General features: G+C 41.4%; 1 protein-coding gene and 1 long non-coding RNA gene across 4 annotated transcripts in view; both read left to right on the forward strand.

Moving 5' to 3' along the window:
• LOC130103278 (uncharacterized) overlaps positions 1–19,563 on the forward strand; it is a 46,064-nt gene extending 26,501 nt beyond the window's left edge. For all 3 annotated transcript variants that reach the window (XR_008809334.1, XR_008809335.1, XR_008809333.1), the window contains 3 exons: positions 1,639–1,805; positions 11,780–11,882; positions 19,506–19,563. This is a non-coding gene — a long non-coding RNA (uncharacterized LOC130103278). The remainder of the gene's footprint in view (positions 1–1,638; positions 1,806–11,779; positions 11,883–19,505) is intronic.
• A 28-nt stretch (positions 19,564–19,591) lies between these two features.
• The window catches only part of tfap2d (transcription factor AP-2 delta (activating enhancer binding protein 2 delta)), a 63,088-nt gene continuing 55,528 nt past the window's right edge, over positions 19,592–27,151 (forward strand). The window contains exon 1 of the mRNA XM_056269301.1: positions 19,592–19,656. The gene's annotated coding sequence lies outside the window, so the exon portion shown is untranslated. The remainder of the gene's footprint in view (positions 19,657–27,151) is intronic.

Below are 27,151 nucleotides of genomic sequence, written 5' to 3' on the forward strand. Positions count from 1 at the left end.
AAGTTGCCCTGTGTATCATCACCTTTAGTGATAATAGCTGTATGTCGTTTAACCATGTCCTATTCATCATATTCATGTTTTTGTCTGCTTGACAGGACCATACAAATTTGTGTATCTTGTAGAGCAGTTAAAATACAATTCTCTCATACTGACCACTGGATGTTCAACATGGCACCTAATGGCAAAGAACTCTAAGGATTTGAGAATTAGAATTGTTGCCTTCCACAAAGTTGACCTAGGCTATAAGAAGATTGGTAACACCCTGAAACCGAGTTACAGTGCAGTGGCCAGGGTCATACAGAGGTTTTTCAAGACGGGTTCCAGTCGTAACCGGCCCCGCAAGGGTCAATCAAAGAAGTTGAGTCCTCGTGCTGTGCGTCAGGTGCAGAAGCTGGCTTCAAAAAACAGACGCATGATCGTGCCTGCATTGCTTTAGAGGTTACAGAAGCCGAAGGTCAGCTTGTCAGTGCTCAGACCATACGCCGCACACTGCAACAAGTCGGTTTGCATGACCATCGTCCCAGAAGGAAGCCTCTTTTGAAGCTGGCTCACAAGAAAGCCCGCGATCAGTTTGCTGAAAGCAACCTGTCCAAATGCATGAATTACTGGTCCTGTGGCCTAATGAGACTAAGATGAACTTGTTTGGCTCAGATGGTGTCCAGCATGTGTGGCGATGCCCTGGTGAGGAGTACCAAGAAAATTGTGTCTTGCCCACAGTCAACATGGTGGTGGTATAGCATCATGGTCTGGGGCTGCATGAGTGCTGCTGGTACTGGGGAGCTGCGCTTCATTGAGGAAACATGGATTCCAACATGTACTGTGACATTCTGAAGCAGAACATAATGCCCTCCCTTCAAAAACTGGGCCGAACGACGTGATAACGACCCCAAACACACCACCAAGATGACAACTGCCTTGCTGAGGAAGCTGAAGGTGAAGGTGATGGAGTGGCTAAGTATGTCTCCAGACCTGAACCCTATTGAGCACCTGTGGGGCGTCCTCAAGCAGAAGGTGGAGAAGCGCCATGTGTCTAACATCCAGCAGCTCCATGATGTCAGTATGGGGGAGTGGAAGAGGATCCCAGCAACAACCTGTGCAGCTCTGGTGAACGAACTCCATGCCTAGATTAAGCCAGTGCTAGATAAAAATGGTGCTCACACAAAATATTGACACTTTGGACACAGTTTTGACATGTTCACTTTGGGTGTACTCACTTTTGTTGCCAGCTATTTTGACAATAATGTCTGTATGTTGAGTTAATTTTAGAGGACAGTAAATATATACTGCTATACAAGCAGCACAATGACTACTCTAAAATCTATCCAAGTTTCATTTCTATAGTATTGTCCCTTGAGAAGATATACTAAAATGTTTGCTGAAATGTGAGAGGTTTTGTGAGATATACTGTATAAATTAGGTTTTTCACTGTTATTTATATTTTATTTCTACTTTATTTCAATTACCAAAAAAGGTTAATAGTTTTAACAATACCAACACTGCTCTCCAAATGCTCTCTATTGAATTTAATTGCTGTGTAATAGAAACAGCTGGGATATTACAGAGATCACATGAAATTCACACTATGACATCTGTTAGTTGATATGGTTATGTGGCTCATGAATGCATGTTTCTCCGCAGGATGAGCTCTGGGGCTTGGGTTATGTTGTGGTTGAGCTGGTAAACCCATGAGGTGAGCAGATCCTAACCCCGCACATGCACGAGAGACGCTTGTTTATCTACCGATTCATCTGTGAGCCTTGAGAGAGCGTTATTTGAGAACATCGCTGGATTGTGATCTGAAGCAGGTAGTTTTTATGAGATAAACACAGGATTTCCTCAATCCCAACAGGGCTGATTTCAAGCATATTTTTGACTGTCGATTACAGACATCTTAAATATTGATGGGCAATCCAACAGTAAAGTGTGTCCCTGAGGAAATCTAAGCTCTTGTATAAAGGCCTAAAGCAATTTTTTAATTCACAACTTGATTTTCTTCCTGTTTTTAGTCAGACTGTCTATGAAATCTCCCCTACACCACAATGTTTGCTTGCTTTACAGGAAACCTCAGGCACAAACATACTATAGATTGGAAAAAAATAGATTTTTAGTAAATCCATCCAATATACACATGCACTCATTATTTAGTTATTAGTGGGACTTGTTTAGACTAGCATCTGTTGCTCCTAATCAGGTTAAGTGATTTAAACAACCTCCAAAATGTGTTCCTAAAGCCTGTTTTATGCTTCTGCGTCGAATCGACGGCATACCCCTGCAGACCTCTCTGCGTCGCCGCGAACCCCTCTCCGACCCCTCCGCCGTAGCTCGACGTGCACCTCCAAAAAATTGTAACTACGCGTCGAGGCGACTCAGACCACAAGGGCTGTGATTGGTCAGATTATACATCATTTCGGGAGTGTAGCTTTTCCGGTTTCCCCCTCCCGCTATAGTGCCATTTATAAAGTGACCACTGCACTGTTTGTTTCAACGATATCAAGTTGAGGAACGTTTGATTCTTCTGCGATTAAACATTTGCAATGAAATCATTTGTTGTTCAAAATCGATTAGCTCCAGCTGCAACAGCATTCTCTCTCTTTCGGTCGCCATTAGGTGCGTTTCCATTACAGATTTGCGCAAAACTTTTGCGATGTTTTCTATATGTCGATAAAAAACTATTGCGAAATGACGGCGTTTCCATTAACCGATGTTATGCGACTAAAACGTCTTTTTTTTCCTCTCGCGATAAGCCATTCCAAAAAATCATGGTAACGGACGTTGGAAGGTTTAACTTTATAGCCTATAGCCACCGCACTAGACATTATTATTATTAATGGAAGGAGACGTGGTGTGTTATCCAAGCATTGATGGCAGGGAAATACACGGAATTCTCCCTCATTTCTGCTCCGAGGTCTTGATTGTGGAATTTCTTTGAGGTTTAGAGTCCAGTAGGCTATTCCTGTAATTATTGTTTCTTTTATGAATTTAATAAAGAACGAATCGGTTACCTAACGTAACCTCGGTTCTCTCTAGATGAGGGAACGAGTATTGCGTAAGCTAGCTTACGCTACGGGAAAGATTAATCTTTTCTGAGAAATTGAAGCCAAAAAATTATCCTATAATTTTGTATCCATTGTCAACGCAGTTCAGCTGCAGCAGACCATGAGCGGGCTAGCTAGCAGCTCATTGGTTCGCTCACAGAGAACTGCTTAAGCCTATGAGGAGACGCGAATTAACTCTCGGCCAATGAGAGTCTGACATGCTCTCATTGCGTCAGAGCCCGCCGAAACGGGCGTGGTCAGAGAGTATAAATATTGGCGTCCTAGGCTGTAAACTCTGGTTTTCATAGAATGAAGTGAGAACGCTAGTAGCACAAGCACGGCCAGGAACGCAATGCTCAATCCCTCATCTAGAGAGAACCGAGGTTATGTTAGGTAACCGATTCGTTCTCTTACGAGAGATTCTCTCGTATTGCGTAAGCTAGCTTACACTACGGGAACACCTGGTCAACGCCGTGCGTGCTAAGCATCCACTATGAGTCCCAGGGGAGACCCCAGGGAACCCTTATGAGTGGGAATAAATATATGTACATGTGACAAAGGCCAGCAGAGCGGGCCGGAGATTGTGTAGTACATAAGCACATGATAGAGAGGGACAGAGCGAAACCGGTCTGTGTGAATAACTCCCTATAGTGCAGCTCAACCAGAAGAGCTGTAACATACTAGACTGCTAGTAGTTTAGCCTGCAAGGCGGGAACTTCCAGATTGTAAAATCTGACAAAGGTGGAGGGGGAAGCCCATCCCGCTGCCACACAAAGGTCATGAATGGAAATTCCGCTGGACCATGCCAACGATGAGGCCATGCCTCTAGTGGAATGAGCCCTGATGCCCAGAGGGCATGGCAGGTCTTTTGATGCGTATGCGGCTGCAATGGCATCAACTATCCATTTGGATAGAGTCTGTTTCGAGGCGGCCAACCCTTTGGTGCGCCCACCGAACGAAACAAAAAGCTGCTCGGATCGTCTGACCGGAGCAGTGCGAGTAATGTATAATCTCAGGGCCCTGACCGGACACAGGAGATTAGAGTCAGATTCGCTATCGGATCCAGGCAGAGCCGATAGGGAAATAACTTGTGCCCTGAACGGGGTACCAATCGCTTTTGGGACATAACCATGTCTAGGTTTGAGAACGACTAAGGAGTCATTGGGCCCAAACTCGAGACAGGAAGCGCTAATGGACAGCGCGTGAAGGTCTCCCACACGTTTTACTGGCGCGAGCAGAAAAACGGTTTTGAGCGAAAGGTATTTGAGGTCCACGGTGTTTAGCGGTTCGAATGGGGGGGCTTTCATAGCTTCGAGAACTATGGAAAGGTCCCGAATCGGCACCAAAGGGGGGCGTGGGGGGTTCATCCTTCTAGCTCCCCTGAGGAAGCGGATGACCAAGCCATCTTTGCCCAGTGACTGGCCGCGCCGGGGTTCAACGAACGCTGCGACGGCTGCCACATACACCTTGAGAGTGGACGGGGACCTGCCCTTGTCCAACATCTCTTGGAGAAAAACTAGCAAGGAAGGAACCTCGCATGACCGTGGGTCCAAATATCTGTCGGTGCACCATTTAGAGAACACAGACCATTTAGACGCATAGAGCCTTCTAGTAGAAGCCGCTCTAGCCTGCATGATCGTGTTTAACACTCCCTCAACGGGTAGTTGTTGAACACCCACGCATGTAGCGCCCAGCGCTCTGGGTGGGGATGCCAGATCGTGCCGCAAGCTTGGGAGAGGAGATCTGCTCTGACTGGAATGGGCCACGGGGCTGTCTGTGACAGCTGAGTGAGCTCCGGAAACCAAGTCTGACCCTCCCAACGCGGGGCTATGAGGAGCAATGAGTGGCGTGTTTCCCTGATTCTCTGAAGCACCTGTGGTAGCATGCGCAGTAACCCCAGCTGGAGCACCGCGGAGGCTGAGGCCATGTAACCCAACGCCTTCTGAAAAGTTTTCAGAGGTGTGAGTCTGTTCATCTGAAAAGATGCGGCGAGACGCTGAACACGGCGCGCCCGCTGTGTTGACAGACGAGCCGTCATCGTGACCGAGTCTAGCTCTATACCCAAGAAGGAGATAGTCTGACTGGGTTGTAGTGCGCTCTTTGTCCAGTTGACAGAGAGGCCCAAAGCTTTCAGATGGTCGAGGAGAACTGTACGATGAGACAGTAGCTCTCTCTGTGATTGTGCCAAAATCAGCCAGTTGTCCAAATAGTTCAGTATTCGCAGCCCCTGACTCCGCAGGGGGGCGAGCGCCGCATCCATGCACTTCGTGAACGTACGGGGTGCTAAGGATAGGCCGAACGGAAGGACGGTGTATTGATAAACCTGGCCTTCGAAGGCGAAACGTAAGAATGGCCTGTGAAGGGGATTTATCTGAATCTGAAAGTAAGCATCTTTCAGATCTAGTGAAATGAACCAGTCCCCCTGGCGCACATGCGCAAGGAGTTTTCTGATAGTGAGCATTTTGAACGGTCTCTTCCTGAGAACTTTGTTCAGAAATCTGAGGTCTAAGATTGGTCTGAGGCCGCCGTCTTTCTTGGGAACCAGAAAATAACGGCCGTGAAACCCCGACTCGCTCATAGACAGAGGAACTCTCTTTATAGCCCTTTTGCACAATAGCTTTGCTATCTCTGAATGGAACAGCGTCACTGCTTCTGGGTTCACAATAGTTTCTAGCCGCGCTCGAAAACGTGGAGGGGGGCGGTGAAACTGTAAGCGATAGCCTAGCCTTATTGTGTTTAGCACCCACTGGGAAATTCCCGGAATAGCTTCCCACGCTTTGAAGCGTAACGCTAGGGGGTGAATGGCTACATGGTCCCCGTCGCTGCACATAGCGGGCTGTGTGAGCGCGCTCATAGTGTTTATGACAGCGGGACTTACACTCAGAGAGGAGTTTATGGGCCGTGTAACAGAGTGAGCAGAGGTGGGACGCGCACACGGGCTCGTGGAACTCGAGCGGGTTGGAACCGCTTTATGAGAGTGGACTCTGTGTGAGACACGGGAACTGAAGTGCTTTTGTGTATGAGTGAACACAGTGTTGTGGGCACATTTTCTACACAGGAGGCTTTTATGCTCTTTATGAGATTTCTCTGGGTCGCCGTGAAAACGGCGTTTGCGCTCATGCAAGCGGGAAGGGGGACCGGCTTGGTAATGGCGGAGTACACTGCTGTAGTAGCCGCGTGAGCGGGGACTAACAGAGGGCGTAACTTTGACGGCGGTCCGGCCGCGGCGGGGGAGCGCCATCTTTTTCTCAGCTGTGCTTGGCAGACTTTGAGTGATCAGGTTTCAGCGCGATCCTAGGCCGAGGCCCCCGAGGAGGCGGCGGTCTGTGGCGGATGTCAGAGCGAGAACGAGGGCGGCCGCCCTGGCGTCGCTGAGAAGTCTGACTGTGCTGAGCTGGGCACTGGGGTGGGGCTCGTGCAGGAGGCTGGTCACGTGAGCGGCCTGCAGAGGAGCTAGCGCGACGAGGCAGAAAGAGATTCATGGCCTGGGAGGCTTTCTGCACTTCGGAAAATCGGTCGACGATACCCGTGACAGCAGATCCGAAGAGGCCGGATGGAGAGAGCGGGGCGTTGAGAAAGGCGGCGCGCTCAGAATCTCCCATGTCGGCGAGTGTGAGCCACAAATGTCTCTCAGACACACAAATGGCGGCCATGCATTTCCCCAGGGCTTGAGCAGCAGATTTTGTAGCGCGAAGGGCAATGTCCGTGGCGCTCCTCAAATCCGCGACTGGAGGGGGATTTTTTCCGCTCTTGTCCCATTTACGAAGTATGTCACCCTGTAGTATCTGAAGGACGGACATGGAGTGAAGTGCAGAGGCTGCTTGGCCGGCGGCTGAGTAAGCGCGGGCGTGAAAGCTTGAAGTCGCTCTGCAGGCTTTAGAGGGAAGCACAGGTGATGAGTGCCATCTCGCGGAGGGCGGGCATAGATGTGCGGTGACCAGGTCCTCTACAGGGGGAATGGAGAGATAGCCCTTCTCTGCGGCTCCGTCCACAACGCGAAGCGGGGTGGAAGAGTCAGAGCGAGTTCTAGCAGAGAGCGGGGCGTTCCAGGACTTCGTGAGTTCCGCGTGCCATTCAGGCAGGAAGGGCGCGGCCCGTTTAGTGGCGGGAGTCGAGCGCTGGCGAAAGTAGCTGCCGTCCATACGGTTGATGGTCTGCTCGGGGGGAGGGGACCAATCGAGCCCGAGGCGTTCGACGGCCTGTGAGAGGAGGCGCACTAATTCCACCTCGATTCCAGCGCGGGTCCCGGCGGATTCTCGGGCCGAGGAGGCGTGAGAACCGGACCATTCCTCACTGTCTGAGGCGAGAAGCGAACATGTCTCCTTGATGTCCGCGGTGTCATCGGAGGCGACAGAGCGGCCACTCGGCGGCAACTGAATGTCCGGAAGCGGCGGAGAAGGAGAGAGGGAGGCGACAGGCTCCGGCGGGATGAACGCTTCTGGCTGGGGTTCCGGCGGCCTCTGAGAGCGGCGTTTCTTCTTCCGCAGCGAAGTCAGAGGCGGCGCGGAAGCAAATTTAGTGGCCTGAAGTCGAGGCTGCAGGGTCGACAATGGCATGTCTTCGCAGAGATCGCAGGCGCCATCGGCGAGGGCGAGCTCGGCGTGCTCCAATCCGAGGCAGAGAGCGCAGATGACGTGGTGGTCTCCATCCTCGGGGGGAGCACGGCAAGAACCGCAGGAAGATTTACGAGACATCTTGAAAAAGACGCTCGGCTCTTTTAGATACAAAATGTACAGGAAGCTTTTTGTAAAAAGGATACAAATCCATCGGATGGCGCTAGCTCGCAGGACGGCTGAAAGTGGCGAAGACGGCCGGCTTCCTCAGTCTCCTAGATGTTCGCTAGAGTTGCCTTTTCGACGACGGCGGCTTCACTCAGGATCAGCAGATGCGTGTAGCCTCGCTGAAGAGATGAAAATCAGAGTTTACAGCCCAGGACGGCAATATTTATACTCTCTGACCACGCCCGTTTCGGCGGGCTCTGACGCAATGAGAGCATGTCAGACTCTCATTGGCCGAGAGTTCATTCGCATCTCCTCATAGGCTTAAGCAGTTCTCTGTGAGCGAACCAATGAGCTGCTAGCTAGCCCGCTCATGGTCTGCTGCAGCTGAACTGCGTTGACAATGGATACAAAATTATAGGATAATTTTTTGGCTTCAATTTCTCAGAAAAGATGAATCTTTCCCGTAGCGTAAGCTAGCTTACGCAATACGAGAGAACCTCTCGTAAGAGAACTCTGTCTCGTATTAATTCCAAACGGCCAGTGTAGCCTACTTGTGTCCATTCGTTTTCCCTTATTTAACCCGTAATTGCAAAACGAAAAATGAACGGTTGTTGTATTTTTAAAACGCAAAGTTGAACACCAAAATTTTAATTTGAACTGTACACCAAATGCTGCAAAAAAAAAAAAAAAAAATATCGACGAATTTTAAGATATTTGTTTATGATTTTTTGCCCCTTTATTAAACATTTAAAATATTCACAAATTAATATGGAAAACAATTCGATTTTACTGGTTTTCTAAGGCCAAATTAGAACCTGGAAATTATATTTTTCCCGCAGTGCTGAACGAGAAGACCATACCACAGGCTACAGAAAGGTGATTTATAGGTGAGTTATAGGCTATAATAAATGTGTCTGAAAAAATAACGAGGCATTTTAATTGTTTATTAATAATATTGTTTTCTAAATCAATGTCGGCTAAAAACATATCTCCATCTCCGGATGCACCTTTACAGAGAAATGCACTTTTCATATGGATAATATGAATCAGAAGGTATTAGCTTTCGATTAGAATTTGTTCGTTTTAAAGTGGACATTTCAAGCTTTAGCCTTTTGTTTCAGTTCTCGCGCTTCAGTTCACGGAGACCATGAAATGCAAGTGTTCGCGCCCGCGCGTCCCTGCCATGCACACTCCACACTCGCACAAACACTTGGATATACGTCAAAATCTTGTGTTAATCTTGTGTTTATATGTGATAATCTTAGCCCCGTATTATTATTGTCCAACCTGTATGAGATGTGACGAATTGCTTTGTTCCTTTTTTGGATAAAAGCGTCTTCTACATAGCCTAATAAATGTTATAATAATGATGAGAATTATTATTATTATTTGCGGACACGGACCCCAAACACACCGCGTCTTCTAAGTCAGGTGACTGTAAATGCGCAAAACCTGTTTCCATTGCAGTTTTGCGAAATATTCCTTTTTCGAATTGCCTGAAAAACTTCCTCATGCGAGCGTAAAATCTTTTTTGCGATAAACGGGAGTTGGAATGGAGCGAAATGGACAAAATGGATGTGGTTCCATTGTGCGTATTTTCAATTCGCAATTTCAATTTGCGCAATTTGAAGGGTAATGGAAACGAAAGCGGAACCGGCGCACGGAACCAAAACAAACAAAGAGATTTGCGAAGCACACAGCCCCCTAGCGTTCTGGCGGTGAAATGCACCGCGATGCAACGCAACCTGACGCAGAACCATAAAACGGCCACAACGCTGTAGGAGTGACGGCGTAGCTACGCCGTGGAGTTGACGCAGAAGCATAATGAGGCCTTAAATGTTAAAGTATACCTGAAGTGTTAACACAATGGCTTTTACATTTACAGAAATGCACAATGGAACCATTTGTGTATATATGCAACAGACAGAATTGATTTCTTAAATTATTTGCTTTTACTTTTCTAAGTGATTTTTGCCTGGTGAACAATAAAACAGGTGAAACATTGCATAGACTCGCATTGATAGAGGGACCTGAGACATATGTAAAAACTAGAATATCATTAAGTGCTTTAATAAATTTGTCAGCATTTTTCTACTTTGTAGGTCATTTGTTCATTTGTAAACAAGGCATGGTTTTAAAATGATTATCAACACTGAGGAAAGAAATGTTGTAAAATTGGACAGTTGCTGAACAAAATAGCGTCTCTCCATCTGAGCAGATAAATTATAGAATGCAGCAAAATTTCTCTTTTTTATCAATATGTATAAAAGCAAGTTGTTGCGTCGGTTAATATGTGGTATATTTTGGGCATTTTTACTGTGAAAGTTTAGTTATCGAGACTTAAAGAGATGACAAATTTTGTTATCGTATACTTTTATGTGTTCCAAATCTGTATAAAGACTTTCTTCTGAGAAACAACCCCCTTTGATTTCTATCGTAGGGAAATTTTTCAAAACATTATGTTCCAAAGAAGAAAGAAAGTCATACAGGTTTGAAATGAGTAAGTAAATGATCCCTGAGTGTTAATGTTTGAGTGAACTATCCCTTTAAGTGACTTAGCAACCATTCAGAACACAGCTCAGTTTTGTTTGGCCAAGCACAACTCCCATTTTCCTCCGGAAATGTAATAAAACCCTGTAATGCTGGCATTTTTATGCACTGTATAAAGCGTGAGATATCAGACATTCAGATGCTGCGATTGTGGAGTCAAGGTCTGAACCCTCCCTCGACAGACGCTCGCTCTGCATATGCCATTATCATAATGAGCACACACGCATAATTTATAATTTCTTTAACTAATTAACAAGACCACAAATAATAATATGAATAATAAATAGCTGGTTTGAATTTAAAATCTTGATGCACAGCTCCGTTTTTTCTTTTGCTTTGACTTTTTCTGTTTTTTCAGGAATTGTTTGCCTTTTTTTGGTCCCATCCACCAAAATGTGCCCACACATTCACCTTTATGTGCTGTATTGCACTGTTCTCTCCTGCATGTAAGATTTATTCTCACATGTATCTTTAATTCCTCCATCAGAGCGGAGTGCTGTTTGAGTTGAGAGGGAGGCAGGCGGCTCAAAGCAGACGTGTCAAACCAAAGTAACAACCTTAAAAAACGATTTCTCATCAAATTAGGCTGCAGTCCCGTGTCCCACGGTACCTCAAATAAAAAGCAACCATCAATTATGGATATGGCTCTCCTTCCAGACTAGAGTTATATATATAAGTGTGTGTGTGTGTGTGTGTGTGTGGGCAGCATTTAGAGTCTCTCACTCATATTAGCTGCAGCTCCTCCCAGGTGTGCTGCTGAACATTTAATGACGTCCTCAGGGCAAAACACTTAAGGGTTAACCAGTCCGCAACAGCCCAGAAACACTCTCTCTCACACACACACACACACACACACACACACACACACACACACACACACACACACACACACACACACACACACACACACACACACACACACACACACACACACACACAAACTCCCTTAGACACAAATTGACCCCTCTAGCTTCCTTGGGTCAGTTTTCCCTGGATTGAATATACGTAGGAAATTCAGTTAGGCAGTTTCAACCGATTCTTCTCAACCACAGTCTCCATAACTGAGGCCTTCATGTATAAATCAAGAAGGTTATTTTCAGATACTGCTGTTTATTCTGATCATATTCATAGCTAGTTATCCACGTAAATTTGCAAATTGACAAATAAACACTGCGATTAGCTGTGTGGAAAACAGAAAGTTTCCTATATTAAGTGCATTTTTTGTCTTAATAAACTGGATAAAATATAAAAAATCACAATTTCACAATAAATCATATTATATGTTGATGACATAGTCATGAATTTAAAATTATTTCACTATTTCTAAAATTACATTGTGTATGTGTTTCTTCTTGTTTCTTTCTTTAATCAAAACAAGCAAAACCTATATTTTTTTATAGTTATGTTTTATGTTTTAATTCATGTTGTTTCTGTCCTCAAGATAACACGTTTCATTCTGTTGTCTCTTTCCAGTCTTGTAAAACCCTTTTAACAAACAAAAGCCAGTTCCTGTGTAATGTCATCCTACAGGAAGTGACATCATTTTGGAGGGAAATCAACAGCAGCGCAAAAATCGGTGAGTATTTAGCGGTGGATTTGATGAATTCTGTGATGTTTTTTGGTGTTAGTTGGTTTATTTAGCTTGCAATAGTATTTGATACCATCTAAAGATGGTTAAAAAATCTAAATGATTAGGTTGACATGTATAACGGGCGCCAGCTAGTAAGAGCCTTTTGTGAAAAATGGCTTTTATTTAGTTAACATAATTATATTAGTCAAGTTATAGGGGTGAATTCAGAATGATTGGGGCACTTTTTTTGGCAAAAAGTGTCTCAATCAACCTGAATTCACATTAGTTAAAGTTTACAAGCATAACAGGACACTCAAATAATACTGCTTAATTTACTTTGTTAAAATGAGCTAAATCAACACAAGTTCTGAACATTTTGTCATAAGTTGTGAACATAATTTCATTACGTTTATTTGTAAAATGGATCAGGAGAATACATTTTAATAATTAATTTAAATTATAATATAATTAATTTATAAATTTAAGCTATAAAGTGTTATTTTATGTGTTTTGGAGTAAAACTAAAGGCTTGTCAGTGATTAATGTTCAATCTCTAATTCTCTGTTATGAGTTTTTATGGCTACTCATCCCATGCATTTCATATATTAAGTAAAAGTTTAACATGTTTAAATTGTTTAATGCGCCATTGGTACCTAGTAGTAAATTAAAATAATTTAATTTGGATTTTTATTATGTTTACTTAATTTAGTACTACACAAGATATTTAAACAAAACATTTGTTTAAATTGTACAAAACTGTGAAAAGTTCCTCAAATTTAATTTGATTAGCCCCTAACCAATTTTTATTTATTTAATTATTATTATTATTATTATTATTTTTTTTATTTTTTTTTTTATAGAATGGCCCAACTGGTTTAGATGTGCAGTGCTAGTCTGTTACTGGCACAAGCTGGTTAAGATGGTTGTTGTTGCAAGTAGCAGGCCTACATAACGTAATTTAACTGGTCGTTTAAGCTGGTCACTAGCAGGTGTTACTCAGCCGAGTGAAGCATTACAGTAGTTGATAAGACGCTGATTCTCTTAGACATAAACAGACCATACAAGCTGATCTTAGTCTCTGTCGTGCATTTTTTAAACTTCACCAGTTTTCAGGTTTTTATAAACATCTGCATCAGAGGTCCCTTGAGGGCAGGGATGTCCAGGAAAGACCAGAACACACACATTCACACACACACTCCGCTTGGCGTGGCCGCCCCCCTTTCCATGCTTCCTTCCGCCTGAGTTTCCATAGCAGCATGCAACGGCCAATCAGATTGCAGGGCCGTAGCGCAGACTGGCAGATTTGAGCGCCTGACGCTGACACGGCCCGTCACCGTGGAAACCCCCCCAGGCACTGTAGCAGTGGGGGTGTGGGGGGGATGTGAGTGTGTGTGTTGTCTGGGTGAGCTGGATGCTAAATGGCCTGCTGTCTGTCAGAGCGTTCCCATCATCCTTTGCACGAGTTCAGTGTTTTTAGTGTCACGATGAGCGTCTGAGTGACATTTCACATAGTGAACAATATTTATGTAAGTAGTTCTGAATCATTCTGTAAATGTGTCTCGACGTGTGTATTTGATGCATTGGTGAATCTTATGAAACCTGTCGATATCTTGTCTAGCTCATGTTTCACACCCCAAAATACAAAGAAATTTAGAGAATAAAAATCATTTTCTTATTTTAAGGACCATTCAGGTCAATATTTTCATGAGGGCTAAACATTTTCCATAATGCAAAAATATATATTTTTAATGATCATACTACAGTATTTTGGACTGTAATACCGTAAACAATAACAGAATATAATTAGAACCTAATGACAATCATCATGAGAATAATGGGAATTACAAAATAATAAAAATAAACAAAAATGCAAAACATTTTCAAATTATGGAATTGGGAATTTGGTAATTAAAATATGAAGCCTATTTAATTTCTGGGAACATTAAGGATATTTTCTCTCTAAATTTGTATTACTATGATGCAAAAAATGTAATTCTCATTACTGTAATTTTGAAAGATATGTATATATATATGTGTGTGTGTGTGTGTGAGAGAGAGTGTGTGTGTTTGTTGGTGTGTGTGCATGCATGCGTGTGTGTGTGTGTGTGTGTGTGTGTGTGTGTGTTGCCCACACGGCTATGGAACAGACTACATTGGCTATTCATTACAAGATACTTCTCATCAGATTCAAAGCCCTCCGAGGTCTTGCCCTCCGTATATTTCTGATCTGACTCATACCTATACGCCTCAGTTCGCACACTTAGATCATCTGATACCGGTCTGTTGTTGGAAGGGCCTTTTGTATCTCTGCCCTAACACATACGCAACCTCTCCTCATTACATGTTTCCAAAACCCACCTTAAAACATATCTTTTCGCTTCTAAGATCCCTAACTTTATGATATGTTCATTTTATGTATGTTATCTACGCTCAGTGTATCTGTATTGTCTCTTTGTAAAGCGAGTTTGGGTTTGCAAAAAAAGTGCTAAATAAAATAAACGTATTGTTTTTATTCTTATTCAATTAAAAAATGATCCAGATGTATTACAGTAATGAGCATTTGGGGTCAAAATGTGCTTAATTGTCATATATCAATACATTGTCAATACAAAAAAAATCATACGGGTCCTAAAAACAGGCTTCATTTTATTTACAATTTTTTTATTTTTTTATTTTTTATTTAGATTTTTGCATGAAATGTGACCTTGATATGGTTTCATGAGATTCACAGGACTAGATACATGTATGTATGAGAACGTGTGTGCGGGTGGGGGGTCTCGGAGATGTCAATAATGTCAGTTTTTCAGGTGATCGAGGCATCGCGCCGTTCCACCGGTTCTGCTTATACACTGCGCTCGTCTCTCTCTCTGCCAGGATCACTCTCAGCTTATCCCTGTCTCTCTCTGTCATTCCCTATACATCTCCTCAGCTCTCTACGTCCACTCTATATCGCTTCCCTGCATTAATTCAACTCGGCTTCATTAAACCTGACCACTGGAGAATAAGAGTCGTTCTGTTTCTGGCCCTGAACCGCACGCTGTGTGTGTGTGTGTGCGTCTCTCAGTCTGAGTGTGTGAGGAAGACCGAATTAGTGTTTGCATTTATGTGAGGATTGAGAAAATAATTCATGTGGATACAGTAGGAATGTGTGCTTGAGTGTGTGTGTTTGGCTCTTGGCAGCTCATTACAGCTCAGCAGGTAATTGGCCAGACAGGTCGCCCCAAGGAACCCTGGGAACAGAGCTGGGGGGCAGGAAATGAGCAGTGACCGCAGCAGACCACTCCAACACGAGTGTGTGTGTGTGTGTGTGTGTGTGTGTGTGTGTGTGTGTGTGTGTGTGTGCAGGAGTGTCATGACCGCGCTGTTAATCGTACGGTTAGCGTTCACTAACCCGAGTACAGCCGCCGCAGTGACCACTAACAGACCTGTCTGCTAGATCTACACATGCATATTATACTGTCTCTAAAATGCGCACACACCGTTGCTAGAAATCAATTTTGCTTGTGGCGTAACGTCACACAAAAATTATGAATCGGTAAGTACCGTTTGGAAGTCACGGCTTGGTGTGTTTTCCGTAGCAGGGGGAAAAACACGATATAAAATCGCTTCTTTTCTTCTTAATTAAACAGTGCGCTTTACTGAACAAACTGTCTTTAAATAAATATCTGGTAATACTCCTGCAACCAGCTGCAAAACACTTCTTTCTGCCGTTTGTGGTGCTGTTGTAAATGGGGGAAGAGATTTGAAGCACTTCCACTTTTGGAAAAATATTTTAGCAAAATGTGTATTTACTTAAAATATACTTAACTTAATTATTGCGCTCGCATTTTATTGTCTGTTAGGCGCTTCTTTAGTAAAGTCGGTGAAGTTTAAAGGAGACTCGCTTGCTGTCAGAATGATCCTTTATATACAAAATGGAAATACTGGTGTGACTTTCTAACATTTACAGATAAGAATGCAACCATAAGATGTATATGCTTGGATTGTGAACTTTTCCCACAGAAGATCACTATGTCCTACGTTTCAGATGTGTTCGCAACATCAAAGTATATCGATATACACGGCTGCGTCCGAAATCGCATACTCTATTGAGTAGGTACTTATTTTGAATAAGTAATTACTTCACAAGCACTAATAAAGTATGTAGTATGGGTGTAATCAGGATGTGCTACATTCGCCATGTTGTCATCATCATGTGACCTACCAGCGTCAGTTACGTCGCTTCACTATCATTCACAAATCCTCTCCCGTTGCCTCATGGGACAGTAAAGTGTCCATCATACGCACACTTCAGAATCTCACCGGAAGAAGTTACTTTTTGCCTAATCTTTGAGTACTGTGAATTCGGACATACTACTTTTGTCACATACTGCTTTTCGCCTACTATATAGCAGGGAAGTATGTGATTAAAGATGCAGTTGTGCAGTGGTTAAAATAACGTAAAAAGACTCGTATCGAAAATTTTCAGTACCGTTACACACATAATGTTTAGTGTGTGATATAGAGCATTGTTTGTCACAGTATACGCTGTATATTGTTTTGTGCGCTTGTTAAAGTACTTGTATATTTCTCTTCTCATGAAAGAGCTTGAGGGTCATTCACACTGACATCGATTTGCTGCGACAAAACCACTGGAAGTCATTCGTTTTCAAAGATTTGGCGATTTGAGGTGACGTGAGCGACAGCAACTGTTAGCGCTGCAACATAGATGAGCTAACTGTAGTTTAAGCAAATAAATGTTGATGAGATTTGGCAACAGTAGATGGGAGTTAACATGATCTGATGCAGATACCGCAGTTGAGCAGGAACAGCTACTCAAAACCAGTACATCCAAAACTTCCTACAATTTAAATGCTGCCCAATAGCTTTTATCCAAGGAGATCTTTTGATTTGTCTTGACCTCTTTAGTTTCTCTACTTGATTGTGATTGTTTTTTAAAATATTTCATTTGTTGTGAAAAAGGCTTTAACTGAAACCCAATGCCAGTGTAAAATATACACTACCATTTAAAAGTCAGAGTAAAGAAAGTACTTTTATTCATCAAGGAAGCATTAAATTAATCAAAAAGGACAAAAAAGTAATAAAATAAATCCACTTTTTTAAATAAACGCTGTTCTTTCGAACCGTAGGAATCCTGAAAAAAAAAATGCATCACTGTTTCCACAAAAATATGAATCAGCACAACTTTTTCAACATTGATAAGAATGTTTCTTGAGCAGCAAATCATCATATTAGAATGATTTCTGAAGGATCATGTGACACTGAAGACTGGAGTAATGATGCTGAAAATTCAGCTTTGCATCACTGGATGTGTTTTTGATTTTAAAAAAATGAAGCCGTGTTGAGAATAAGAGACATTTAAAAAAATCTTACCAACCCCAAACTTTTGAAGTGTATATTTGTGGATGAATCTTATAATGAAATGTCTGGGTCATAGGTCACTTAAAAAGTCAATGAAAACAACAAGTTGCATTTTTCAAAAAGAAATTAAGGGCCATTAGCATTTTTTGCACTATGGTGCAATTCAATTTTCATATATTGTATGCAAAGCTCTCATTCTCATTTCTGTAATACAGTATGGACACAGTTACATTACAAATCAGCATAATTTAAAGGCAGAATGACGAATATTTACAATATTACTTATGCAAATTAAATAATAAAAATTTTCTCATTGCATTAATGAGAATGAGGGGGGTTTTTCACATTAAATGAATGAAAATGGCCATTTTCTGTATTACAGTAATGGTCAGTTTCTGATTTTGGTCTGAATCATGAGATTCAGTTTTCATGTGATTCACCCTTTGGCCCAGGTGAGCATACTAGCATAATTTGAACCGTAGTTTATTTCTTTTTTTGTGGGGGTGGGGGGCAATATGTTCTTTGTAAATATCACAGTACAACTTGTTAATGTTGAGAATGCATCATATATATATAATATTTAGTTTTTGTACCTTGTTTGCTACAGCAGGTGGTCTGAAATTGCAATACTAATACTGGAACGTGACTTTATTGGCTGGCATGTAAAGCTTCAGTTATATGTGTACATATTCAGATGGCCTGTGAGAAATACCTGCTCAGATGTTGAATAAGCATCTGAGAGTTCACGGAAACTATCAGAGTTCAACTACAAATTTAGTTGTTTTCTTTCTTGCTTTGAAACCAGTTTAAAGTGCTCTGAAACGCCTTCAGGCATGTGATATGAAGGTCAGGGAGGTGTAGAACTGAAAACAGCTAAAAAACTTAATAACAATAAACCAATGTCAGCTCTTTAGAACATGTTATGACGGGTCTTTGGTCAATTGCAGGTCATTATTACACCGCTTCTAATTATCTGGCCTGTTTGTGTCTCACATTGAATCGGAGAGTGACGTGTGAAGTTATGTGGCGGTGAGAATGAGATGATAGCGCCGCTGAGAGACTGCGGAGGGTGACGGCTTCACATTTAATGAAGTTGAACGGCTCTCGCCCCGGGTCATTTGACTGGGTCATTGTGCTCGTATGTTAATGTGGTTAATTAATGGGAGTGTGAGAGGAGCTGCTCTCCTGTGTGTGTATGTGTGTGGGATATATATCCTGGGGCAATGAGGTCGAGCTGTAGTTTTGGGAATGACTGGTGGTGAGTAGTTAAACTCAGGCAGAGTCTTGGCTTAAATTAATGCATTCTGTGTGTGCATGTGTGTGTCCTTTTCCACTGGTAATGAGAGTTCCAGTTTTTCAACAGTGCATTATTAGAATTCAATCCTTAGTTCATTGGCCAGAAAAAGAATAGCTTTTTTTTTTTAAAGAAAACTTTTTCAAGTACAACACTTTTTAAATGTTTAAATGTATCTATTAGTTTTTTGTATTTTTAAAATATCTATATTTTTGAAACATATTTAAGGCTTTTAATTTTATTTTGATTTCATTGAATCCTTAGTTTATTTGCCAGACAAAATAATATTTTTGAAGAATACTTTTTCCAAGTACAAGAATTTTAAAATGATTTTAAATATATGTATTAGTTAATCTTATCTATATATATTTATATTTTTTAAATATTTATCTAGAAATATTTGAATATACATTTAATTGAATCCTTAGTTTATTGACAACAAAAAAAAATATCTTTTTAAAAGAATACTTAAACACTTGTATGTATTAGTTTATTTTGTATATTTTTTTATGTATTCATATCCATCTATATTTTTATAATTATTTTAATTCATTATCATTTTACTAAATCCTTAGTTTACTGGACAAATAGAACATCTATTTTGAGAATATTTTAAATGTATTTTTCATATTACTGATTTTTTTTTATTTTTATAATATTTATATATCTAGGCCTATCATTTATTTTGTAAACATTTTTAATACTTTTACTTAAGCGCTGATAATGATGTGTTGTTCACAGTAATGTTTAAACATGAGGAGATCATGTTTGACTACCCTAATCCTAAATATATAATTAAATATATTTTTCTGTATATAGAGAGAATTCATTTGTTGAGTTTAGTAGGTCTCTATCACTTTAAGAATCGAATGCAAATGATTTAAATACAAAGAGTTTCATTTCACTTAGTAATTGCAAAACTAATGTTAGTGTTTTCAATCAGGTTTGCGGTAACGTCCCTCTGCCATCCAAAGGTCAGCAAAACGGATGGTCCGGCAATGGTAGAGCCAAGGTTGCGGTGTCAAGCTAGTTGACCTGGGATAGTACACATAAACCTGGGATAAACCTGGGATAGTACAGTGTTAAAAAGCAAACAGTGACACATTTCAGCTTTAAAGGAAGCAGGTAAGTGTAATACTCACACACATGTACATTAAGCATATACTCCTAATTCATCACAATTCGGATGCACCCCCAAAAACACGCACCCGCAAAAACACACACACACACACACACACACGACCTGTCTTGAGTCTGCTAATATTGCTAAGTGCTGTACAAAAATCCACTTTCCATGTGTCCACCCGGATGCTTCAGGCAGAATTCCTGTGCGTGTGTGTGTGGGAGACAGATGAAGAGTGACAGGTTGGGTAGATTGGCCCATGAGCAGTAGTCGCCTGTGGCACTGACATCACACACACATACAACACGCTCACCCTGACTGTGGGCGATTGTGTGTGTCGAGTGGGAGGATTCGCCACCACACCAAAAAAACACATAATGAAGCCTGACACTGCTGTCGGGGAGGGGGAGGAGTCTGAGTCTTGTTTGGACACGCCCACTGGTGTGCTGAGAGGGAGGGGCCTCACCTAGACCTGCCCACTGACACACTGTATCTGATAACTATATCAGTGGTGTTGTTCATAGGCCTAGTTTATGCGAACCCCATGAACTAATAATAATATATATAATAATAATGTTTATTTTTATAGCGCCTTTCAAGAACCCAAGGTCGCTTCACAAAATAATAAACACTTGACAGACAAAGAGACAAGCAATCTGCTTATTATAACAATCAAACAAGCAGAAAAGCAGATGGAGACAACCAATAACTACAAAGAAGTTATAGAATCAAAGAAAACATCAATTTCGATAAAGTAAACATGTTACATAAAAAATGAAAAAGTGGAAGACAGAGAAATAGAGAGGAAAATAATTATTTACTGAGCATGGTGAATAGATGAGTTTTAAGTTGAGATTTGAAGGTCTGGAGTTTAGGGGTGGCATGACGATTAGGGGGCAGCTTATTCCATAGCTTTCATTTGGGGCCCATTTAACGTCTGTATTCTGCTGGTTTTCTGAGTGAAATGGTAAAAGACCTAATTGAAGCTGATTCAGAAGAAGAGCAGTTTATTTTGATTTAAGGTTACAAATACAAAAAAAAATTCTTTGAAATAAGGCACACTGATGAATCGTTCCCAATAAAACCTTGAACATGAATGAGGTAGATATGAATGGGGTGAATATTGATGATTCATTTTGTGCAGCTCCAATTGTGCAGCTTGATGTGGATGTGAAATTATTTTTCTTAGCGACTCTAAAGTGGTTTTCAGCCGGTAGACGATAAAACAGGTGAAAATATAGCATATGTGCCGTAGACTTACTTAGGAGGAACCAGCGCCACATCATAGTGACTTAAGATAACAACCCAGAAACCCATAGCTACTGCATAGCAACATTCTACAGCATAAAACATGCAAAATACCAGTTGCATAGCAACTCCTTGGCGACCACTCATAACACTACGTCAAGCACATATAAATACAATATAACCCTCAGAACACCTTAGCTACTGCATAGCAACACCCTGGCAGCCAAACAGAACACCATAGTAAGCACACAGAAATACAATATAACCCTCGGAACACCTAGAAACGGGATAGCAACATCATGGCATCGAGTTTTGTTCAAGTAAAATAAAATGTAACCTAGTAGTTTGTTCGTTGCTTAACCCTCCTGACCCAAAATGCAGTGTCTCCTTAGTTATATGATCTCCGTGGATACAGAGGCAGGTGTTCTCATGATTATCGCTGAGGTCGTCATTAATAAGGAGAGAATTTGGTAAAGAAGAAGAGAGTGAGGCAGAGGTTGCATGTAGTGCCTGAAACTCGTCCCTGAGCCGGGTTCGAGGCGTCGTGTAAAACCCCTGTCACAGCATCACTGGGAAATACGTGGCAAACACACGCACTCTCACAATCCGCTGATCAGAGCCCACAGACGTGGCCAATTTGCACTTCTAAGCATCTGCCTTAAACCACAGTGTGTGTGTGTGCATTTTAAAACTGTTTCATGAAGCAGAAAATGTACCTGTTAACCTGTTTGACACATCAAAGCGCTTCGCTAAAAGCTAAACATTTAGCTTCTGAAATTAGAGTGAACAGCTATCGTAGGGTCTGGATTCAGATATCAGCTGCTGGCCGTTCAGACAAACACACGCAGTACATGACTGCTTAAAGCATCCGCACACCAGGCCCTTCACGGCAGTTTAATGCTAAATTAAAGCAATAGTTCACCCCAAAATGAACATTTAGTCATCATTTACTCGCTCTCATGCGCCGTTCTAAATTATTTGACTATCTTTCTTCTGCAAAACCCCAAAGGGGAACATAAGGCTGTTTTACATGCTTTTTTCCATGTACTTATACAATAAATGGGAATGGAAGCTTTCAAACATCAAAAATGATGCAAAAGAACCATTAAGGAATCTTTAAATCTAGCCTGCATCATTTTATCCCTATTATATAAAGGTGGTTATTTTTATTTATATGCATTTATGTATGTTGAATTATAATTTTGTAAGTGAAGTATACACTGTCTTTCAAAAGCTAGGGGTCAGTGAGATCTTTTTTTAAATTAATACTATTATTTAGTAAGGATGCAGTAAATTGATTAAAAGTGACAGTAACAACATTTAAAATGTTACAAAAGATTTACTTCCAACATTGATCATAAGAAATGTTTCTTGAGCAGCAAATCAGCATATTAATATGATTTCTGAAGGATCATGTGACACTGATGACTGAAGAAAATTCAGCTTTGATCACAGGAATAAATTTCGTTTTAAAAGAAGCATGATGGATTTATTGGGATTTGCAACCTCATAATCTTGTTGTATTGGTTAATTGAATCATGAATCAAAGCCTAAATTTCTTCACAATATACTGATTCACGTCATCTCATCATACAGCGATCAGTCTAACCAAAACCTGAGCGCATATGTGCATATTCTTTTTGTTCTCCCCGGTTTTCTCTCAAACCACCCAAAGCGAGCCGGACGGATTGAGTCCAAAGGCTGCGCTGAGGCCTTTAAATGGTTACCTGTGCTCAACACAAAGGCACCAGACTAATTGACACAGACAGCAAGAAAATAGGATCTGTCTTAGAACATCTCTCTTCCACCGGCTCCCTCTCTTTCTCTCCCTCTTTTCTTCGGACGGATGAAAGGCCATCATTCCATCATGTGTGGTTAGCGTTTTCTTCGTAGCCTGAAGTGAAACAGGAAGTTCTTAACTGTTCAGTGGCTTTTGCTTGAGGCAAGGTTCTACCCTGTTCTCTTTTTCACTGTCTCTCGCTTTCTTCCCCCACCCTCTAAAACACACACACACACACACACACACACACACACACACACACACACACACACACACACTTCTGTTCGTAGGGCATCTGCTTTCATTACCATCTATGCTTAATACAGCACATGGAAGAGGAACGGCTCAGTAGGACCTGCTTCACTCGATGTTGTTAAACTCCGAAATGTAGATGTTTTTAGTAAAAACACAGGGATTTTATAGGAAAAAAAATGTTTGGATATCATTACATTAGATAACAAAATATCAAAGCAAGTGTCATCAGTGCTCAAACGCTGCAGGAGCTTTTCTCAGAACTAATTTCACTTTTCTGAGCCGCTTTTTGCGAACTCATCTCAAGATCATTTTTAGTGCATGTATGAAGTCAGTTTCTCTCAAATTTCACTGTGATTGTGATTTTCTGATTTCCTAATAAGACATTGTTTCTGGATCAATGTATTTTTATTATTTCTGGAGCAACATTTCCTATTAAAAATCAGATTTTAGGGTCCTTTTTTTGTAGCAGTAGTAGTAGTTTATACAGTAGTTAGTCCTACTAGGTAGTTAGAAACCAGAAACCTTTTGTTTTAGTAAACAGTGTGTGTATATTATTTCAAACTTAAAAACTTCAACTTAGTTTGGTTAAATGTTTTCATATAATATTTATAATTTAGTTCAGCTTTATTTCAATTTGAGTATCCAAATTTTCAGTTTTGATATGATTGATGGACAGATAGATAGATAGATAGATGGATAGATGGATGGATGGATGTTTGAATGGAGGGATAGGTAGAGACAGGCAGACAGACCTATTTTACCTTAAATTATGAAAATGCACATCCTCTAGTTCTCTAGTCTCAGACACAATTATGAAACAGAGAGAGTGTGATAAATATGAAAGTGATTGTGTCAAACAATAGTGTAAAAGAAACAAAAGACAGATAAGAAAATTGCAAAATTGTTAAAGGGAGTGGAGGCCACAGGGTGGAGAAGAGCAGGAGAGAGAACGTGTGTGTGTGTGTGTGTGTGTGTGTGTGTTTGCGAGTGTGTGTGCGAGTGTGTGTGTGTCTGTGTGTGTGTGTGTGTGTGTGTGTGTGTGTGTGAGTGTGTGAGAGAGAGAGAGAGAGAGAGAGAGTGTGTGTGTGTGTGTGTGTGTGTGTGAGAGAGAGAGAGAGAGAGAGTATGTGTGTGTGTGTGTGCGTGAGTGTGAGAGAGAGAGAGAGAGTGAGAGTGTGTCTGTGTGTGTGCGAGTGCGAGTGTGTGTGTGTGTGCGAGTGTGTCTGTGTGCGTGTGCAAGTGTGTGTGTCTGTGTCTGTCTGTGTGTGTGTATGTGTGTGTGTGTAGCAGCATTGAGATTCTTGGCCTGTATCTGTTGGCAGTGGGGTGTGAGCTGAGATCTGCTGCATAATTGTGAAACCACAGGGACTGCAGCTCTGACCAGCCTGTCAAAACATCATGACAATCGTCCCTCACCGCACAGCACAGGCCAGAGAGAGAGACAGGGAGAGGGTGTCAGCGTTTTGACTGATATACCAGCTGAGAAGTTATAATTACGATCTCTATCTGACATTTGTAATCTAGGCGCGTGCGCACACACACACACACACACACACACACACACACACACACACAGAGATCGTGTGGACTGTGGTTCTTGGGGAGCTTGTGGGGGTGTGCTGGTCTGTACGCGAGTGCTTTAGCTGCTAGGCTGAGTAGAGATTCCACGCCGCTGCGTTTTGAGGCTAATTAGTTTGGATATTAACGGGACGAAACCCCAAGCAGCTTCTAAATGTCACCCGCTCTCCCCACAGACACAAACACACGCCGGTTCACGCTCTTTGCCCCGTTCCACCGCCCCCCAGAAAAGCGCCGCGGGGAAAACCAAGAAAAAGCCAAGAAGCGTCGGCGCCGGGTCGCGGCAACGTGCGGAATAGCAAACCCGTGTCACTGCACTCGGAAGACTACGACTGCTGTTTGTTTGTTTTTTCACTAACCACACATAAACATCATTTTCTCAAATATACATACTTTTTACATGCGTGCTGCTCGCATATGTGAGTTTGTTCGTGTAATCAGACTTTAGCCATGAAATGTCAGGACATGTCAAAACACCTCCAGGGCCCAGAAAGGATTTTACCCAGAAATAAATCGCTTGTTACCTATCGCTCGTTTGTTTATTCTATCTTTCTATCAATCTGTCTGTCTATATATAATTCTATCTATCATTCGTTCGTTTATAAATCTCTCATTACTCTATGTTATCACCAAATATTGGATTCAATATTAACTTGTTGAAATTTAATATAAACTTCTTTTTATTTTTTAGTTAGCACAGGTTTTGTATTTCTTTTTCTATCTATCTATCTATCTATCTATCTATCTATCTATCTATCTATCTATCTATCTATCTATCTATCTATCTATCTATCTATCTATCTATCTGTCTGTCTGTCTGTCTGTCTGTCTGTCTGTCTGTCTGTCTGTCTGTCTGTCTGTCTGTCTGTCTGTCTGTCTGTCTGTCTGTCTGTCTGTCTGCAATATAAGCCATATAAATCTTCAAACATTAAGGCTTTTAATCTTTCAAACAAGGCTTTGTCAAGTCACCATTTAAAGTTTGTTTCGACAAACTTAGCTTTTTTAGTAAAAACCATTTACATGAATTTAATTTCATTCATTCACTTCATTTGAATTATACTTCATATTTCAATTTCAATGACCAAATATGCATCCTGGTTGCTTTACCTAATTTCTAATTCAATTCAAATTCAGGAACTGAACTGACATTTTAAAAGACACGCTCAGTTCAAATCTGAATGGCGCACGCTGATTGATTCCACTCTCTTTATTTCCCTTGACTTACTTTAGAAAAATTATACTTTTATTTACATATGTGTGAATGGATTGCTTGGAATTATATATTTTTTATATGTGACGTGTGACTCAAAAGCAGCTCATGGTGGCATACAGATACTCTCAATACCACGAATGAGACTTTTAAACACAGATCGCAGTACGCCATGCTTGTTTGTGGGCAAGTTACAGAGTAGCAGTCACTTACAGTAGTTTGGCTGTGGAAAAGCGACATGTGGCGACAGAGATGAAGGTGACGAGAGAGAGCGAATGCAGGAAACCCTGAGACACTGTTAGCATGTGAATGCACTGCTGTAACAGACATAAAGACACTGTGTCTGTGTGCATAAGTTATTTTGATATATTGAGGTTGGAGATAGAGAAAGAGCGTTTGACACAGAGGTCACCTTCATCTCATCTGGGGAAATCGTCTTCACAGGGATCCTGCAGCAAGGGATTGTGGGTGTTGTGGCCATCCAGAATACTGAATGTAGCAGCACAAACCTTGAAACGCTCCTAGAGGAAAGTGTTATTGCTCAGAGGTTTCTCTTTCACATCTCAGAAAACTTTAAGTTAAAGTTTCATTTTAAGGAGCAACTTTGTCCAAAGATGTTTCTCCTACCACACTCAAATTGTTGAAATACAGAAAGAGTACATGATATAAAAATTAAACTGGAAAATCTTGTGTCTTTAGAATTGCAGAGAAATATCAGATGTTTCACCTAAGAAACACTGATCTTACATGCAACTCCTCTAGAGTTTGAAAAGAGTTTACCTTTGAAAGTTTACCTGGACCCTAGATATGCAGACTGTCAGAATTAAAAGTCACAGGTAAGCGCAATCGGAAGGAATTGGCCAAATCGGATTTAAATTTCACTTTGGATTGTAAGGGGTGGTTTCTCTTGCCACTCACACATCGTGAAGTGGTTCAGGACAACGTCCTATTAGTGCTTGCTTTGGACTCTCAAACACAGAGTCTTGTTTTGTGCGCAGGATTTACTGCTTGATAAATATAAGCAGCACGGCACAAAGCTTTGTGTGCTCGTCTTCTCCAAATCAGGTCCAAAAGTATAATCCAAAGTATAAATGTTAAGTCTGCTTTTTAAAACAAAGTAAAGAAGAATTGGTAGGAGGTAATTGTTCGTGCAGTGAGCGCATGTCTTAAGATCAAATCTGATATGAGTCTTGTGACATCAACCCGATCACTTTATTTAGTGTTCATTGTAAACACTGATCTGATTCATCAATCTAATCGATTTCATTCCGATGTAAACTAAATGTCTATGTTAATGTCTCAGATTGTACTCTAAACCCTGATATCAAAGCTCAATATGAGCTCAAACATTTCTCAAAAGATTTTACATTTTATGTTTTATAGCTGGATAGCTTACTGTATTTCAGCAATTTCAGTCTGTTGAGAA

Source organism: Rhinichthys klamathensis, unplaced genomic scaffold (genome assembly GCF_029890125.1).
Source record: "Rhinichthys klamathensis goyatoka isolate OS25496 unplaced genomic scaffold, OSU_Roscu_1.1 h1tg000281l_1, whole genome shotgun sequence".
NCBI classification, from domain to species: Eukaryota; Metazoa; Chordata; class Actinopteri; order Cypriniformes; family Leuciscidae; genus Rhinichthys; species Rhinichthys klamathensis.